Source organism: Geotrypetes seraphini, chromosome 6, assembly GCF_902459505.1.
Source record: "Geotrypetes seraphini chromosome 6, aGeoSer1.1, whole genome shotgun sequence".
Classification (NCBI taxonomy): Eukaryota; Metazoa; Chordata; class Amphibia; order Gymnophiona; family Dermophiidae; genus Geotrypetes; species Geotrypetes seraphini.
In genome coordinates, this window is record NC_047089.1 from 224,796,629 (window position 1) to 224,802,707 (window position 6,079).

Below are 6,079 nucleotides of genomic sequence, written 5' to 3' on the forward strand. Positions count from 1 at the left end.
ACTGATGCATGTGGGAAAGAGGAATTATCAACAAAGGGATGAAAATGTTATAATGCCCTTGTATCACTCTATGGTACGTCCGCATTTCGAATACTGTGTGCAGTTCTGGTCACCATATCTCAAAAAAGATATAGCAGAATTAGAAAAGGTACAGAGGAGGGCAACAAAAATGATAAAAGGGATGGGATGACTTCCCTATGAGGAAAGGCTAAAGCGGCTAGGGCTCTTTAGCTTGAAGAAGAGATGGCTCAGGGGTGATATTATAGAAGTCTAAAAAATAATGACTGGAGTGGAAAGGGTAGATGTGAATCGCTTGTTCACTCTTTCCCAAAATACTAGGACTAGGGGACATGCAATGAAGCTACTAAGTAGTAGATTTAAAACAAACCGGAGCCTATTCAGGGGAATCTGCAATTCAGCCCGGGCATGGAGACTGCTAGTTTTCGTAAATTGGCATCCCGGGACTTCACGTTAATTGCCCATGTTCTTCAGGCAGACGGTTCTTTACTGTCCTGGGATGCTTTGGTCCGGTCGGGTGTTTTCTCTGTGGGAGACTTTCTTGCGTTTCGGCAACTTCAACATTATGTTCGATCCCTCCCCCGAGCCGCTTTGGCTTTTCCTATTGAGAACAAATTTGCGACGCTGCTGGATCCCTATTTGGAAGATGGGTTTACAGTTTCGGGTCTTTATAAGGACTTCCATCGATTATTGGGTCCGGCTGACCAAGCTGTCCTACACGCCCGTTGGTGCCAGGATCTGGGGATAGCACGAGACGCTTTGGATCTCCCTTCCTTGATTGCAAGACTCCCGGGAGTTTCCGTTAATGCAGATTTACGGGAGTGTCAGTTTAGGGTTCTTCATCGGGGCTATTTTACGAAAAGTCAGTTATATTATTCGGGTTACACGGACTCTCCTTTATGCCCTAAGTGTCTCCAGCAACCCCATTCGTTTATCCATGCCTTCTGGTCTTGTGTGAAAATCAAACGTTTTTGGCGGCAGGTTGTAACATATGTGGAGAGCGTCTTTGGCACTACATTACCTTTTTCTGCCGCTGGTCTCTTGCTGGATAAGTATGAGGCCTTCCGCTTGTCTGATTCGGGTCAGCGGCAGTTTATGAGACGGGTGGGGGTCTTGGGTAAGAAAGTAATTCTCTCTGTCTGGATTGGGGAACTTTCTCCATCCTTTTGGGAATGGAGGAATCGTTTGCATGCTCTGCTGCTGCTGGAGTGTAAAGATGCGTCTTATAGCTTACGACGAAGGCGACTCTTTCTTCGGATCTGGGATTCTTACCTTTTTTCATTATCACCACGGGCTAGAAGTGACATTCTAAATTCCTTGTGACTTTTTCGGAGACCTGGGCTTGTGTTCCATCCTTGAGGGGCGCCAGGTATACTTCTTTCTCTTTCTTTCTTCTTCTTCTTTACTCTCTTCCTTCTTTCTTTCTGTGTTGGTGTTCCTCATTGTCTTGGGCAGTGGGCTATCTGAGTCCAAGTCTACTGCACTCACTTTTTCTCGTTTCAGACTAGGGGGGTTGGGGTGGGGGGGTGGGGTGGGTGGGATTGTTGGATCTCCTATTTTGTTTCTGCTGTTTTCTTTTGTTACTGTGGTTCTGACCTATTGGTCTGTTCTGTGTTGTTTGATAATAATAAAAATCGATTCAACATAAAACAAACCGGAGAAAATATCTCTGCACACAACTTATAATTAAACTCTGGAATTCATTGCCGGATAATGTGGTGAAATCAGTTAGCTTTGTGAAGTTTAAAAAAGGTTTGGATAATTTCCTAAAAGAAAAGTCCATAGGCCATTATTGAGATGGATTGGGGAAATCCACTGCTTATTCCTAGAATAAGCAGCATAGAATCTGCTTTACTACTTGGGATCTAGCTAGGAACTTGGGACCTGGGTTGGCCACTGTTGGAAACAGGATGCTGGGCTTGATGGACTTTCTGTCTGTCCCAGTATGGCAGTTTTTATGTTCTTATGTGAGTCAAGTATAGGACAGTCAAGCCATTGTGACATCACTGATGAGTTTGGCTCTTAGGCACTGGTGGAATGAGGCATTATGACATCACAATCTTAGCTCTGGAATGTTGCCATTCTTTGGGATTTTGCCTGGTACTTGGGACCTGGGTTGGCAACTATTGGAAACAGGATACTGGGCATGATGGACCAGTATGACAATTCTTATGTTAGAAAGCAAATATATTTCTTCTGTTGGAAACAGGATGCTGGGCTTGATGGACTTTATGTCTGTCCCAGTATGGCAGTTTTTATGTTCTTCTAGGACAATCAAGCCATTGTGACATCATTGAGTTTGGCTCAGGCACTGGTGGAATGAGGCATTATGACATCACAATCTTAGCTCTGGAATGTTGCAACTCTTTGGGTTTTTGCTTGGTACTTGGAACCTGTTAGAAATAGGATACTAGGCTTCATGGACCTTCGGGTATGTTCCAGTATGGCAGTTCCTATGTTCTTATGATGGAAGCTGCAAACAGTGTGCTCAGTTGAGATTCTAAGGCTTTTCCCTCCCTCTTGATATGTGCCTGTTGGATCCAAAGCCATTGCTTTAGCTCTCAATTCTGACTAAGAATTTGGCTATGAGTTTGTCCCTCTAGTGAATTTGTTAATGGGGACTTTTCTGAATTTATTTATTTGATTTCTGTGTTTCCCATGCCCCCAAGTAACATTATTGTGTAACCAAATAATATGTAAATCAGTCTTGCCCAAAAAGCCATGCACCAGCGAGGGAGAATGCACTGGACACATGCAGATTTGGGTTTGTTCTAGCAGAAACTTGTTCTACTTTACCTTTTTTCTTTTACATAATTTAACACACTTTTTCAAAGACAGCCTGAAGTGTGGAACAAATTAAACAGAAATCTCCCGCCCTCTGAATCTGGGTCTACAAGCAACCCATAAATCTCCCTATTTTCCCTCTCGACCCAGGTCTATAAATAAACCCACAAATCCTACAATTTATTTATTTATTTTAGGTATTTATATACCGCCTATCAAGATTATCTAAGTGGTTTACAATCAGGTACTCAAGCATTTAGTCCAAGCCACGACAGAATATCAAATTTGCTGCCCCACCATTGAAAAGATTAATCCCTCCATCCTTATCCAACTCAGATCTACACATAACCATAGAAAGCATACAATCGGCTGAAAACCTTGGTATAAAAATCAGATTTTCAGCCTCCTCCTAAAGCAGGGATGTCCAACCTGCGGCCCGAGGCTGCATGCAGCCCCCATGAACTATTTTGTACAGCCCCGGTGAAGAGCGATGCAGTGTTTTCCTCTGCTGCCCCTGGGTGTTTACCGTCTTGCCGGCTCCCTCCTCTGTCTTGCTCGGGTGTTTGCGCGTTTGTGCAGAGCCAGAAAAAATTTTTTTCAGCCAATGTGGCTCAGGGAAGCCAAAAGGTTGGACACCCCTGTCCTAAAGGCATAAATCTGCAGATAAATTCCATAATTTAGGGCCACACATCAAAAGGGCACATAAACAAATGAATTGCAACCAGTGCTGGACCAACTCAAGGGATAGTAGCGCCCTGAGCCAACTTGCTCTTGTGGCACCATCCCCCCTATCACATTACTTCCCCTCCCCCCTCAGCATCTCTCTCTTACTTGGGTTGGCATTGTGCAGAGCTGTGCGTCTCCCACAAGACCAGCACCCTATGGGGAGGAACAGCCTAGTGGTTAGAGCTCCCTCCTCAGCAACCTGCCATTGTGGGTTCAATCCCGACACTACTCTCAGTGACCCTGGGCAAGTCACTCGGACCTCCATTGCCTCCAGTGCCATACTTGGATTGTGAGCCTGCAGGGACTGGTAGAAAAAAAAAAAATTGTACACTGCCCTGAACTTCTCCAAGATAGGGCAGCATGTCAAATGCCAATACACAAACATTTTTAAAAAGTTGCAGATCATTATTGCACACAGTAAAGGGAAGAAACGATGACGGGACAAAAGCGCGTGGGACAAAGGCACACTGACATTTGAGAGCAGACAATTGAGCGCAAGACAGAAGCGCGTTGCCGTAAAAGTTTATTTTAAAGGGCTCCGGGGGTTGTGTGGGGGGAAACCCCCCCCCCATTTTACTTAATAGTGTTCGTGCTGCCGTTGGGGGGCGTTGGGGGGGTGTAACCCCCCACATTATACAGAAAACTTAACTTTCCCCTTAAAAAATAGGGAAAAAGTTAAGTTTCCTCTATAATGGGGGGTTACAACCTCCAACGACAGCGTGAACACTATCCCCCCCACACTCCCCGTTGGAGCCCTTTAAAATAAACTATTACGGCAGTGCGCTTCTGTCTTGCGCTCAATTGTCTGCTCTCAAATGTCGGCGCACCTTTGTCCCGCGCACTTATGACTGTGAACCGAAGAAACAGACATAAAATCCTCACTACCACTATCGCCAAATTTCTGAGTTAACTTTTTACGCCCCCTCAGACCCCCCTATTGCACTCAGCCTTTTGGAACTTTGTGCACCTTTCTGTATCTGTGCTGAAGAGCTAAAAGCCTCATTACTATGGATTTAAATGTACTACGTGATGTGATAGGCTTTGTAAATGGTTAGCTCATATGCTCTGGCATAGTCGGGGTGGGAGGCGCATGGGGTGATGGTGCCCCCCCCCCGTCTCTCCCCGTTCCTTGCCAGCCCACACACCTTCCATTCCCACATACCTGTGAACAGTCTCTCCAACTAAAGGTCTGCACGGGAACGGAGATCGCGGGAATCCCCACTAATACACGGGACTCCCACAAAGACCCCCCTCTGGCCAACGGGACTCCCACAGGGATGTAAGGCTTTGGAAGCAGGGTTCGTCCATATAATATAATGGACACGTCAGCCTTAGTAAAAGAGAGGGTTTATAAGTTAATTACCTGAACAGAAAACAAAAAAAGGTTCCACCAAAGAGATTCCACAAGCAAAACAGCAGCGCAAACACAAAAGAAACTGTGGAATTGATGATCCTGTCAGAAGTAATTGCTACTTTTTATGGGGATGGGCGGGGATGGAGGTAATTCCTCGGGTGGGGACGGAGAGGATCCTGGCAGGAATGGGTGGGATTTCTGTCCCCGTGCAACTCTCTATCTCCAACTTGCTGCTTGCGCTGGCATCGGCTCTCCCTCCGACGTCACTTTCTAGCCATGGGACCCGGAAGTAGTGCCGAGGCCAGCGCAAGCAGCAGGAAGGTTGGAGCTGATGCTCGCGCCAGTGAAGAGCTAGTGGTACGGTGGGAGTGAAGTGACGGCGTGTGTGCAGTGGGGGAGGAGGGGGCAGTCCACCCCCCCATATTACACTACTGCTCAGGTAAAACCAGTTTACACGTAGGGCACCCACAAATTTGTATGCTAAAGCCAAGCCAACTGGTACACATAGACTAGTCCATATTTCTCTGCATGGGCCCGTAGAGAAAACAACCTATGGAATTCATTAGACATAATGCTGAACCACAACATTTGCTCTTTGAATGTGTTACAAGCACCTTTTGAAGTTAAGAATAATAACTCTCCCAGCAGCACATACGAGATCAGAACAGAGAATAAAGTCTTCTCATAATGTCTTCCTACTTTGTTTATCAAAATTCTGATTAAAGTCGGAGACAGAAGGAGGCTTGTGGCATTTAGAGTTTAGAAAGCCCAAACCAACAATCATTTTGTACAGTTTGATAAGTAGGATGTGTAGTACTTCTCTCTCTCTCTAATGATAGGGACTCGGCTGCTGCAACCTTTGATCGCTTGCTCAGGACCCGTGAAATGCCGATCAGTAGTTCAGGCTCACTTTTATTTCTTTATTTAATTAGTTTTCTATCCCGCCGTTCTCCCCAAAGAGCTCAGAACGGGTTACAGGTTAACATACAAAATATACAGTTAGGCTACAGTACACGATTTTATTTTATTTTTTTATACGAAGTTTATATCCTACCTCTACACATTACATTAGTGTCTTCTATTCCACCAATACCTTTCGGTTCTAGGCAGATTACAAAAGAATTGGTCTGAACATACCCAGTGAGATTACAAGATAAATTGATTGATTTTAGTTGAATTTCTAGCCCTTCCTCCCAA